Source organism: Dreissena polymorpha, unplaced genomic scaffold, assembly GCF_020536995.1.
Source record: "Dreissena polymorpha isolate Duluth1 unplaced genomic scaffold, UMN_Dpol_1.0 chrUn093, whole genome shotgun sequence".
Taxonomy (NCBI): domain Eukaryota; kingdom Metazoa; phylum Mollusca; class Bivalvia; order Myida; family Dreissenidae; genus Dreissena; species Dreissena polymorpha.
In genome coordinates, this window is record NW_026273407.1 from 57,295 (window position 1) to 71,942 (window position 14,648).

Here is a 14,648-nt window from a genome sequence, read left to right on the forward strand (position 1 = left end):
ATTTATGGAAACAGCCTCAAATACATAAGGACTAAGGCAATATCTTTATCTCAGTGTATCACATCTGTTACTAATTAGCCAGATTTTACATAAATTCCAGGTTGATAAACACAACAAGGTAAAGGTACCTTGTAGTCGGTGAGATATAATAATAATACAGTTAGTAAGGATCGTACCCTGGGTACGGTAAATATACTAAAACGTACGCGGGAATTTTAACACTAAATCGGTTGTTGTCGGCTATTTGTAAAAATTAATTATGTTTACATTTATGTAAATTTTCTGTTAAATGGCATTTATATTATCAAAAACTCATTGTTAAAATCAATAATGGGATTTAATTTTAAATCTTAAATTGTTTAAAGTCGCGTCATTGTATGACGTCGTCAAGTATAATATTTTCCGCGACATCGCACGTTCACTTTTTACCGTCATAGAGTTTTTAAAAGAAACATTATTTGGTTACCAAGGTCTGTTAAATGGGGAACACCATATTCGGTATTTATATTATGTTTTAACAATTAATTAATGCTGTGTAATAAATATTGTTTAAGATATTTCGATATTTATTGAAAATGTTTCAAAATGTTATTTATGAAACCTCTTATTCTAATGAGTGTATGCTATTATATTATACTTTGAAAAGCATATCTGTTGTACTATAATCTTATTATTCATTTATTACTGTTAATTTCATTTATTGTAGAGAATCGTCAATGTTACATCTAGTCGCCAATGCTTGTCGTCAGTGTTAGTCGTAAATGCTTGTGATCATTGTCGTCGATGTTAGTCGTCAATCCTTATCGTCATTATACATGAAGGAAATAAAAGCAGAAACAGAGACGTATTCTTGATTACTTGCTTATTCCTACGGCGTCCTCTCAACACTCATACTAAAAAGCATGTTGATGCAGATTTTTTAAAAGAGAAGTTTGTTTAAGGTAAACAATATTGTTTTACGTTAATCGGTAGCATGTTTAACGACATCGGATTTTTGGCGGATATACAACTCGGATACAATCTAATATTTGCGGGTTTGTTTAAGTTTATTTACCGTACCCAGGGTACATGTAAGTAAAATTAAGAGTACCCGGGGTACATGTACCGGTAAGTAGTACCCGAGCCGAGAATGACCAATCGAGCCTTAGTAAGTGAGTGATGGTGTATGGGATAACATGCACTGAGGGTGTATATTTTTCACGAACAAGTCAATTGAAGGTGTTAGAGATGCATTGATCCATAAGATTTAAAAAGGGTAATTAACCACGGGCTTATTAAAATTAAAATGATGACATTACATTGTACCGGCTGTTTATTGTTGTATACTGTAAGCTTGCAATATTTTAAATAATGTAAACAACTTACCTTGTATTAAGTTGGCACATTGTTGTCAGGTGTAGAAACTTTTTATACTTATTTCTGTTTAGTTGCACTGGCTGAACCAAAAGAATTATGTAGTCGTTTCTAAATAATCACGAAACAACCTACTAATGCATATATGCTTGCCAGTAACTGAGTTTGTGCATTTCCATTCATTATATTATCGGCCTTGGCAAACAGCGTAGAATCAGATGAGACGCCGTGTGATGTCTGCTATTTCCATATCCACGGGTGTTTTTATGTCAAATGTTACGGTTTTTCAATAGATCGTATACTTATCTACAAAACAGCGAATTAGCGTTCACTTTACATCATTTTTAATTATGTTATTTTGTTAGTACTTTCTCGCGTTTTTTTCGAACCTGTATTGGCAGCCATTGGTCGACGCCGTCTGCTATTTCGAACGATGAAGATTTCCATATCCACTGGCGTTTTTTTATGTCAAATGTTAGTGTTTTCCAATAGATCGTATACTTATCTACAAAACAGCGAATTAGCGTTCACTTTACATCATTTCTGATGATCTTATTTTGTAAATAATTTCTGAGCGTTAATTCCTACGTTGCTATGTCGTCAGCCATTTTGACGGTTGGTTTGTTTACTTTCGGTTTCCACTACAAACGAAATTAATTGATTTGCTGCTTGCGTTTATTTATTGATTAAATAATAAATTATTAAACCCTAATAATGTAATTGTCTGAATATCATTTATATTCAAGATATTATCGGATAAATAGAATACCATTCTAATACCAGTGTGTACTTACATTAATCTCAGAAAGCCTAGCCGTGTAAACCTTTCTTTAACTCGTCGCACTCAATACGTTGAATAACACATAGATTTATGTCATGTTCATTAAAAAACCACAATGTGCACAAAATACATGCATGTGTACTACCGATTGATATTCAAACACAATTATTACGCCTTTGTTTATCGATTAAACGCCTAACTGAATTAATAACGCGTAACGTCAGTTTCTTTGTTTCGTAGCAAGATGGAAGCTAGCCTAAGCGCTTTTCATGACGTCACGCGCGCGTGCCCTTTCCCATAAAAATATTTAAACGCAAAATACTCGAAAACTTGATTTTTCCCAGGTATAACGCCTACGCCAACAGGTAGATCGCATTCTGGTCCATATACATGTCAAATTTTAGCAAACGTGTTCGGCCAGTTTTCAAGAAACTCAAATCGCAGTGATTTGCCTCAGCTTAACGAAACTTAGCCCCCTTTATCATTCGTTCGATTGAACGTCATCAATGATGACGTCCAATACATCACTCATTCCATACTAGAGTTGCGACACCTTAAGGGTTTCGCGGGATGGAATGAGTGGGAACTAAAAAAATGTGGGTTCGAAAATTTTGGGTAAGAAAATGTGGGAACACAAATTTTGGGTACTAAACAAATGTGGGTACGAAAATTTTGGTTACGAAAAAAAATGTGGGTACGAAAATTTAGGGTACAATGGGTAAATGTTAAGGTTTTAGCATGGCGGACGCCGGACGGCGAAAAGAACGACACGACACGATGAGCTGGCTATGACAATACCTCAGGTATTCTCCGAAAACAGCCGAGCGCATATGCATAAGTCAGTGAGTAATACTCAACAAGACTATTGTCAAGCAAATTTGTCCCCTACCGGCTCCACCATTGTCAGAATTTATTTTATTTTTTATTTATTGCCATAGAAACCAGAATTTTTGACGTAGGAACAAAATGAAATCACGTGCATAATGTCCTTATTGCCATCTATCCATGTTTCAAGTTTCATGAAAAAATATTAAGAACTTTTAAAGTTATCGCAGGATTCAGAAAAGTGTGACAGACTGACTGACTGACTGACTGACGGACACACAGAGCACAAACCATAAATCCCCTCCGGTGAAACCGGTAGTGGACTAATAAAAGCTAGGCACGGCGTATAAAATCAGAACCACTGGGTCGAATCTGCTGAAACTTGGCCACATTATAGATTATAGTCCAAACAAGCTACCGAATGAGCGTTTTGGACCTGACAGCGTAAAACATTAATTAATAATGGACAGCACAAAATGGGTCATTTTGTACAAAAAATGTAAACTTTGAGTGGCATTTAATGACCTTTAGACATCAGAAAGTTGCAAATTTTTAATATTCTGCACACTTCGACTTGTTTTTTTTACAAATTTAGAAGCATTTATGCTTGGGATGTATATAAACCCTGTTATTCAGTGTCAAATTTGGCAAAAAATCACAATACAATCCCAAAAATGGCTAAGCAGCAATGCCCCTTTAACATTATTCCTTATATTTAATTGTATTGTTTAAAAAGATAACTGTGTATATTTAATCATAATGGCTCTGTATATCACACATGATAGGGCACTGCTGGGGCTTGAACCCAGAACTCATCTCACATTGTAAGATGCGTTTTTCAATTAAACTACAATGTCTGTATCTTGTGAAGTGGAGCCAACATACACCCACATACCGGTAAGTGAAAAAATCATTCTGTCCATATATTTGTACTGGGCGTTAGTGAAAGTCTTTTCCAGGTTTTCCCTGATTTCCAGGTTGGCTGGAAACCATGTTTAACTATGATAAAATGTTCTTTAGATGCCATGTGTATTAATATATAGGTCTATTTTTCTGAGATATTAATGAAAATGCCTTTGGGTATGTGGCGAATATTTAAAAAATCTGCAACTTGATATATGGTGCTAACACGGTAAAATTGTATGAGCCCAAATTATAATAGATGAATGCGTATTATGCTTCTCTGCTTATACTATGACGACATGTTCATACAATGTCATTTTTATTAATATACATGTATATGCCAAATTTAATGAAAAAGACTTGAAAATGTGTGTCGCAAGATACCAAGTACGAAAAAAATCTGCATTTTTATGTAGGGTCATCACACGGTAAAATTATTTGTGCCCAAAATAATAATAGATGAATGCATATTAGGCTTCAATGTTGCTTATACTATGACTACTGGTTCATACGATGCCATTTTTATAAATATCTATGCCAAATTTAATGAAATAGACATGAAAATGTGTGTCGCCAGGTACCAAGTAAGAAAAAAAATCAGCATTTTTATCTAGGGTCTTCACACGGTTAAATTATTTGTGCACAAATAATAATAGATGAATGCATATTAGGCTTCAATGTTGCTTATACTATGACTACTGGTTCATACGATGCCATTTTTATAAATATCTATGCCAAATTTAATGAAATAGACTTGAAAATGTGTGTCGCCAGGTACCAAATAAGAAAAAAATCAGCATTTTTATGTAGGGTCTTCACACAGTAAAATTATTTGTGCCCAAATAATAATAGATGAATGCATATTAGGCTTCAATGTTGCGTATACTATGACTACTGGTTCATACGATGCCAATTTTATAAATATCTATGCCAAATTTAATGAAATAGACTTGAAAATGTGTGTCGCCAGGTACCAAGTAAGAAATAAATCAGCATTTTATGTAGGGTCTTCACACAGTAAAATTATTTGTGCCCAAATAAGAATAGATGAATGCATATTAGGCTTCAATGTTGCTTATACTATGACTAATGGTTCATATGATACCATTTTTATAAATATCTATGACAAATTTAATGAAATAGACTTGAAAATGTGATTCCCCAGGTACCAAGTAAGAAAAAATCCGCATTTTTATGTAGGGTCTTCACACGGTAAAATTATTTGTTCCCAAATAATAATAGATGAATGCATATTAGGCTTCAATGTTGCTTATACTATGACGATATGTTCATACAATGCCATTTTTATTAACATATATGCCAAATTTAATGAAACAGAATTGAAAATGTGTGTCGCCAGGTACCAAGTAAGAAAAAAATCAGCATTTTTATGTAGGGTCTTCACACGGTAAAATTATTTGTGCCCAAATAATAATAGATGAATGCATATTAGGCTTCAATGTTGCTTATACTATGACTACTGGTTCATACGATGCCATTTTTATAAATATCTATGCCAAATTTAATGAAATAGACTTGAAAATGTGTGTCGCCAGGTAACAAATAAGAAAAAAATCAGCATTTTTATGTAGGATCTTCACACGGTAAAATTGTTTGTGCCCAAATAATAATAGATGAATGCATATTAGGCTTCAATGTTGCTTATACTATGACTACTGGTTCATACGATGCCATTTATTAAAATATCTATGCCAAATTTAATGAAAAAGACTTGAAAATGTGTGTCGCCAGGTACCAAGTAAGAAAGAAATCAGCATTTTTATGTAGGGTCTTCACACAGTAAAATTATTTGTGCCCAATTAATAATAGATGAATGCATATTAGGCTTCAATGTTGCTTATACTATGACTACTGGTTCATATGATGCCATTTTTATAAATATCTATGCCAAATTTAATGAAATAGACTTGAAAATGTGTGTCGCCAGGTACCAAGTAAGAAAAAAATCAGCATTTTTATGTAGGGTCTTCACACAGTAAAATTATTTGTCCCCAAATAATAATAGATAAATGCATATTAGGTTTCAATGCAGGGTTGGCATATTGACCGGTCAATTGAGTATTGACCGGGCCGGCAGTCAATACCCGGTTAAAACCGGTCAATACTGGTCATTACTGGTCTTTACTGGTCGATTAAAATTGTAGCATTTAAACATTACAAAGGAGCCATTTTATATTAAATCAATAATTATTCTGTAATTGATAAACTTTTTTCTTTGTTATTTATTTTTAAAAAAATCTTTAAAAAGCTGTAAAAAGTTACTTCTTAATTATTTATGGAAACAGCCTCAAATACATAAGGACTAAGGCAATATCTTTATCTCAGTGTATCACATCTGTTACTAATTAGCCGGATTTTACATAAATTCCAGGTTGATAAACACAACAAGGTAAAGGTACGGTACCTTGTAGTCGGTGAGATATAATAATAATACAGTTAGTAAGGCTCATTCCCTGGGTACGGTAAATATACTAAAACGTACGCGGGAATTTTTTAACACTAAATCGGTTGTTGTCGGCTATTTTGTCAAAATTAATTATGTTTACATTTATGTCAATTTTCTGTTAAATGGCATTTATATTATCAAAACTCATTGTTAAAATCAATAATGTGATTTAATTTTAAATCTTAAATTGTTTAAAGTCGCGTCATTGTATGACGTCGTCAAGTATAATATTTTCCGCGACATCGCACGTTCACTTTTTACCGTCATAGATTTTTTAAAAGAAACATTATTTGGTTTGCAAGGTCCGTTAAATGGGGAACACCATATTCTGTCTTTATATTATGTTTTAACAATTAATTAATGCTGTGTAATAAATATTGTATAAGATATTTCGATATTTATTGAAAATGTTTCAAATTGTTATGTCAATTTTCTGTTAAATGGCATTTATATTATCAAAACTCATTGTTAAAATCAATAATGTGATTTAATTTTAAATCTTAAATTGTTTAAAGTCGCGTCATTGTATGATGTCGTCAAGTATAATATTTTCCGCAACATTGCACGTTCACTTTTTACCGTCATAGATTTTTTAAAAGAAACATTATTTGGTTTGCAAGGTCCGTTAAATGGGGAACACCATATTCTGTCTTTATATTATGTTTTAACAATTAATTAATGCTGTGTAATAAATATTGTATAAGATATTTCGATATTTATTGAAAATGTTTCAAATTGTTATTTATGAAACCTTTTATTCTAATGAGTGTATGCTATTATATTATACTTTGAATAGCATATCTGTTGTACTATAATCTTATTACTCATTTTTTATTGTTAATTTCATTTATTGTAGAGAATGGTCAATGTTACATCTAGTTGCCAATGCTTGTCGTCAACGTTAGTCGTCAATGCTTGTAATCATTGTCGTCAATGTTAGTCGTCAATCCTTATCGTCATTATACATGAATGAAATAAAAGCAGAAACAGAGACGTATTCTTGATTACTTGCTTATTCCTACGGCGTCCTCTCAACACTCATACTAAAAAGCATGTTGATGCTGATTTTTTAAAAGAGAAGTTTGTTTAAGGTAAACAATATTGTTTTACGTTAATCGGTAGCATGTTTAACGCAGTGTTCTCCAGAAACATCTGAGAAGCCAGTTATATTTTCAAAGTAGCCGGCGATTAAGCAATAAAACATGTGCATTTGCACCATTTCAATTGATATTTTGGGGAAAAGTAGCCTGCATCTAGATTGAATGTAACCGGTGAAATCGCCGGCTGCCGGTGCTTCCAGAGACCACTGTTAACGACATCGGATTTTTGGCGGATATACAAATCAGATACAATCTAATATTTGCGGGTATGTTTAAGTTTATTTACCGTACCCGGGGTACATGTAAGTAAAATTAAGAGTACCCTGGGTACATGTACCGGTAAGTAGTACCCGAGCCGAGAATGATCAATCGAGCCTTAGTAAGTGAGTGATGGTGTATGGGATAACATGCACTGAGGGTGTATATTTTTCACGAACAAGTCAATTGAAGGTGTTAGAGATGCATTGATCCATAAGATTTAAAAGGGTAATTAACCACGGGCTTATTAAAATTAAAATGATGACATTACATTGTACCGGCTGTTTATTGTTGTATACTGTAAGCTTGCAATATTTTAAATAATGTAAACAACTTACCTTGTATTAAGTTGGCACATTGTTGTCAGGTGTAGAAACTTTTTATACTTATTTCTGTTAAGTTGCACTGGCTGAACCAAAAGAATTATGTAGTCGTTTCTAAATAATCACGAAACAACCTACTAATGCTTATATGCTTGCCAGTTACTGAGTTTGTGCATTTCCATTCATTATCGGCCTTGGCAAACAGCGTAGAATCAGATGAGACACCGTGTGATGTCTGCTATTTCGTTACGCTGAAGATTTCCATATCCGCGGGTGTTTTTATGTCAAATGTTATGGTTTTTCAATAGATCGTATACTTATCTACAAAACAGCGAATGAGCATTCACTTTACATCATTTCTGATGATCTTATTTTGTAAATAATTTCTGAGCGTTAATTCCTACGTTGCTATGTCGTCAGCCATTTTGACGGTTGCTTTGTTTACTTTCGGTTTCCACTACAAACGAAATTAATTGATTTGCTGCTTGCGTTTTTTATTGATTAAATAATAAATTATTAAACCCTAATAATGTAATTGTCTGAATATCATTTATATTCAAGATATTATCGGATAAACAGAATACCATTCTAATACCAGTGTGTACTTACATTTATCTCGGAAAGCCTAGCCGTGTAAACCTTTCTTTAACTCGTCGCACTCAATACGTTGAATAACACATAGATTTATGTCATGTTCATTAAAAACCACAATGTGCACAAAAGACATGCATGTGTACTACCGATTGATATTCAAACACAATTATTACGCCTTTGTTTATCGATTAAACGCCTAACTGAATTAATAACGCGTAACGTCAGTTTCTTTGTTTCGTAGCAAGATGGAAGCTAGCCTAAGCGCTTTTCATGACGTCACGCGCGCGTGCCCTTTCCCATAAAAATATTTAAACGCAAAATACTCGAAAACTAGTTTTTTCCTAGGTATAACGCCTACGCCAACAGGTAGATCGCATTCTTGTCCATATACATGTCAAATTTCAGCAAAAGTAACCGACTAGTTTTCAAGCGCCACAAATCGCGACTATATGCACCAACTTAATGAAACTTAGCCCCCTTTATCATTCGTTCGAATGAACGTCATCAATGATGACGTCCAAAACATCACTCATTCCATACTAGACTTGCGACACCTTAAGGGTTTCGCGGGATGGAATGAGTGGGGAGATCATATACAATTTTCAGCTTTCCGGAAGCAAGGACCCTCTGGACGTGAAACATCAGCTTTCCAACACTAAATGATTCCAGTTCCAAAGCACATATTGCATTAGTTCAATGGGAAGAACATAAAACGTCATATTCACAAATCTCTGAAAAACAAACAGTGCTAAAAAATATTTAAAGTAGTCATTTACTATTTAATTGATTATGTCCTCTGATTGTTGCATTTTTAATTTAAATATGTGTTCCTATATGCATTTATTGTTGTATTGACTTAAAAAACTAAAATGGATGCCAATTCTTAGTTTGCTGTCTAAGTCTACCCTAAAATTATACATGTTTCTTGCATAATTGAATTATCAAAAACTGCATACTTGTAAAGGCATTGTCAGAGTTATTTGGTTAAGTTAGAGACAAAGTAAAGCAAATATATTCATTTTTCTTAAAATGAATCATCCTCTGAAGCCCCCACTGGGATTCAAACCCAGATCTCTTTCCTCTGGGAAGGAAAGTATTCTATCTTGAAATACAAGGGCAAGTAAGAGGACAATTTGCAATTTTAAACCTATAAACATATAAACTTAATTTTTCACATGACCTTAGAAACAACACAGACATCTCTGAATCTGAAATACATTACAGTTACAATTCAGGTTTTAGTATTGTGCATTGTACATGAATGTTTAAATATTGTATTTATCCTTGGTACACAGAACTGCCTAAAGATGCGTAAAATACCAGTATTCAAATCTGAAAATATCCCATGTGTTTGTTTCACTCTGTAAGTATCCCTATTTTATTTCAATAAAGAAGTTTTTCCTTCTCCTGAAAATTTAACTAAATGTCAGTTATGCTACTTTTTCATTCAGCAAATTACATGTGTCCGTAATGTCAATTTTGAAAATTTGGTAAAAACATTAATTTTACCAAAAAGGTAGACTTAATATTATTTAACAGTTGATGTATGTCACCTTAATAAAAAAAACAAAAATGGGAAAGAAATAAAATGTTTAAAAATGTCAGTTACATGACTTATAACATTAAGTAGACGATATAGCTTTGATACTTTAGGATACGAGTAGACCTTAACACAAATAGGATAAGAGTAGACCTGAACACAAAATTTACCCAAATTTTCAATTTTCTAACTATAAAAGGGGGCATTATTCTGTCAAAAAAAAGAAAAAAATGGGTACGAAAAAAATGTGTGTACGAAAACAATTGGGTAAGAAAAAATTATGCCATAAATATATGCTAAAATAGCTTGGGGTCTTGACCACCAAAACAGCTTGGATTTTAATTATGCTGAAATAACTCGGGGTCATGACCACCAAACTGGCTTAGAATTAAATTATGCTGAAATAGCTCAGGATCTTGACCACCAACCTGGCTTGGATTTTTATTATGCTGAAAAAGCTCGGGATCTTTACCACCAAACTGGCTTGGATTTGAATTATGCTCATAGTTCGGGTTCTTGACCACCAAACTGGCTTGCATTTTAATTATGCTGAAATAGCTCAGGATCTTGACCATCAAACTGGCCTTGATTTTAATAATACCGAAATAGTTCAGGATCTTGACCACTAAACTGACTTGGATTTTAAATATGCTGAAACAGCTCGAGGTCTCGGCCATGAAACTGGCTAGGATTTTAATTATGCTGAAAAAGCTCGGGGTCTTGATCACCAAACTGGCCTGGATTTTAATTATACCGAATTAGTTCAGGATCTTGACCACTAAACTGACTTGGATTTTTATTATGCTGAAATAGCTCGGGGTCTCCGCCACCAAACTGGCTTGGATTTTAATTATGGTTAGAAAGCTCGGGGTCTTTACCACAAAAATTGACCACCAAACTGGCTTGAATTTTAATTATACCGAAATAGTTCAGGATCTTGACCACTAACCTGACTTGGATTTTAATTATGATGAAATAGCTCAGGGTCTCTGCCACCAAACTGGCTTGGATTTTAATTATGGTGAGAAAGCTCGGGTCTTGACCACAAAAATGGCTTGGATTTTAATTATGCTGAAATAGCTTGGGATCTTTACCACCAAAGTGGGCGGGGCCCTGGGGTGGGTAATGTGAACATGGATGGTCGAGACACTGTGTTGTCATAAGAAATCTTTAGTGTTAATTTGAAGTCAATTGGTGAAAAATGGTGCGGCAGAGGCCGACGCGTATTCCCATGCCGCATGTTTGACCCAGGGGGCGCCCCAGGGTTGGTAATGCGGCCATGCATGGTTGAGATTGACCGTAACTATTGTCTTAAGAGATTTCGAGTGCTTGACAGGTTAATGTAAGCCATCATGGAGACAGGTGGTTTATGTGGGCTGGTGGTAATTTAAAAGATGAAGTTTCAAAAATAATTATAAAAATAAAATTTGGGGGGGGGGATTCTGGGGTGGGGCATGGGGGATAGTTTGGGTGCAGTGCATTGTGGTATGTCAGGTTAGTGTTGTATTGTCAAAGTATGAATCAAATGTGATCATAAATAAAGAAGTTATGGCAATTTAAGCAAAATGTTCAATTATCTAAGTATAAAAGGGGCAATAATTCTGTCAAATGCTTGATACAGTTTTCTTCTCTTGTTTATAGATTGGGATCATGTTGGTAAAGAAGTATGCAAAATATGAAAGCAATATGGCAAAGGACATAGAAAATATTTGAGGTGGTATGCAAACTTTAACATAGATTTATCAATAATATGCATATTCTTAGTATAAAAGGTTAATAATTCTGTCAAAATGCTTGATACAGTTGTCTGCTCTTGTTTATAGATTGGGATCATGTTGGTAATGAAGTATGCAAAATATGAAAACAATAAGTCAAAGCAATATGGCAAAGGACATAGAAAATATTTGAGGTGGTATGCAAACTTTAACATAGATTCATCAATAATAGGCATATTCTAAGTATAAAAGGGGCAATAATTCTGTCAAAATGCTTGATACAGTTGTCTGCTCTTGTTTATAGATAAGGGTCATGTTGGTAAAGAAGTACATGTATGCAAAGTATAAAAGTAATTTGTTAAAGGACAAAGAAAATATATGGGGTAGTACACAAACTTTAACATGTGCACGCTAACAGTAACGCCGACGTGATCAGGATAGCTCCATTATATATATTTCATATATATTAGTCAAGCTAAAAATGAGTGAAAATCTCTGACCCGTCTCCACCCCATCCCCTTTAACTTTTGACCCAGGGGTCAGATCAAAATTCCAAATAGTGCAGGGTCGCACATAATGCTCATAGCTACCATGTGTTTAAGTTTCAAGGTTCTAGTGCTTATGGTGTAGGAGATAGTGGCTAGGACAGACGGACAGACTGATGGTGGAGATAACCACAATGAACCTGTTAACAGCCAACTAACGCTGCCAACAAAGCACAAGCTTTACGTGTCAGGATGCGGCACTATCTATACAAACTGCATAAGGAATTACAAGACGCTTAGGGTTTGAGGGACACCAAACCTGATTATGAGTCTTCCACACCTTAAGCATCTTAATAACCCTTTGCATGCTGGGAAATTTGTCGTCTGCTAAAATGTTGTCTGCTGAATTTCTAAAATAAGCATTTTCTTCAAAAAAATTTCAAAGAATACTATCAGAATAGCAAACAGTTTGGATCCTGATGAGACGCCATGTTCTGTGGCGTCTCATCTGGATCCAAACTGTTTTCAAAGGCCTTTAAAATTCGGTTCCCGCACTGAAAGGGTTAAATATACTTATTTGCTTGTGTACATGTACCTGATAATAAATTATTATTATTACCTGTTTTGGCATCAACAAGCTTTATCAATAGGCCCTCAAATTTTGCACATAAACGCTACACGATCAACCAATATGCCTTTTCATTTCAAGTCGGAAAGCAATTTAGCCCTTATTCGGCCATAATAGGGTGGAGGAACTATTTAAAATACAACTATTCCAGATACAAAAATATGAATTCATTTATTTAATGCACTTATTTTCTTCTCTTTTGCTACGAAATGACCATAAACCAGCTTTCCAAGTCATATTTTGCACTAGCAGATGATATTTCTTTTTTTACATATGAAAGGTAAAAAGAAATTCAAGCAGCATTTTATAATATAAATTTTAAAATGCACTCAATCATGCACTTCCAAACAATATTATTGTAATTCTGTTATTTATAATCATATTAATAATGCCTCATTTTTCTCAAGTTTATGGTTTACTATCTATTTTTCCCAATTTTATGGTTTATCTTGATTATTTTCTGAATTCAAAAGGCACTGGCTTAAAAAAAAATGTCTATGCATGTAACTGTATATTGAAATCTCTTTATGAGTGATTATAAATGCATGATAAAATTCTAACATGTTATGTAATAGATAAATCTATATTGTTTGTATTTTTTCGTAAACATTATTAGCCACCGTTGTGGTCAAACATATTTTTTTGTTTTAATAATGACGTTGTTTCACAGATTACTGTAACAGAGCTACAGATAAGGTGGGCATTTGTGCAAATATCCAATGTAAAATTGCCGATTACGCATAGAAAAATAAAACCATGCGTTCCGAAACCCCATTGAAATTGCCGATTACGCATATCATATTTTTCCTTTGCATAACGAGTAAATTTGTCCCGGAAATACCCTGGTCCGAAATACCCGGATTCTTTCCGCTTTGTCCAAGCGCTTTCAGTATAACCTTCAGCACAATAATATGTACGGAAAAAAGTGTCTTTGTGACTACGTGTTATTGTTGTGAAAATGTCGAAATCGTGAGGCCTTAAAAATGGAAACATCGTATCCTAGGCACAAAGAAACTCAATTTTAAGATATTTAACCGCAGGCAACACAAAATCAGAAGCGGAAAATATAGTGAAACTAATTCTTGACAATATTATGTCGGAGGCAATCGCTGTCAGTGCTTACATTGTAAGAAAACTGGTGGAAAAAATCGTTGAACTTTTTTTTTAAATCAAGACTGTATATTATGGATACATCTACATAATGACACAAAATCTCTGAAACTAATCAATTAAGAGTGGAACTACAACCAGCTTATTCAGGTAAGCAGGTGAGAATTTAAGACAATGAACATACCCAATTTTAAAACAAAGGTACCCAATTGTCAATTAAAGTACCCGGTAGTGGGTACCGACTTTTTTGTACCCAATTGAATATGAAAATACCCAATTGAACTCAAAAGTAGTGAGTATTAACCCAATTACTCAGAAAAGTTATCTGGAGCTCTGCTGTAACGTACAATCTTTATACGGAATGAAGGAGTTTTTATTTACAAGTACACTTTTTGTATTTTTTTGATAGTCTACTTAATTTTTGTTTTACTGTTAAATAAAATAACGCCGCACGCGTCAGACTAATGTCGTTAAAATCTAGAGTTTAAATGAAATTATGTCACACGATATACATATAAAAATATTTAACTGCATGTCCGACTTGTCGTCATTAAATTCAAGTCGTC

At 33.9% G+C, this 14,648-nt stretch overlaps 1 long non-coding RNA gene across 1 annotated transcript; it reads left to right on the forward strand.

Annotated features, from left to right (window-relative positions):
• Positions 1-331: 331 nt before the first annotated feature.
• LOC127864063 (uncharacterized) lies at positions 332-8,173 on the forward strand. Its single transcript, XR_008041413.1, has 2 exons — positions 332-1,218; positions 7,880-8,173. It is a non-coding gene; the product is annotated as an uncharacterized LOC127864063 (long non-coding RNA).
• The last annotated feature ends 6,475 nt before the right edge of the window (positions 8,174-14,648 follow it).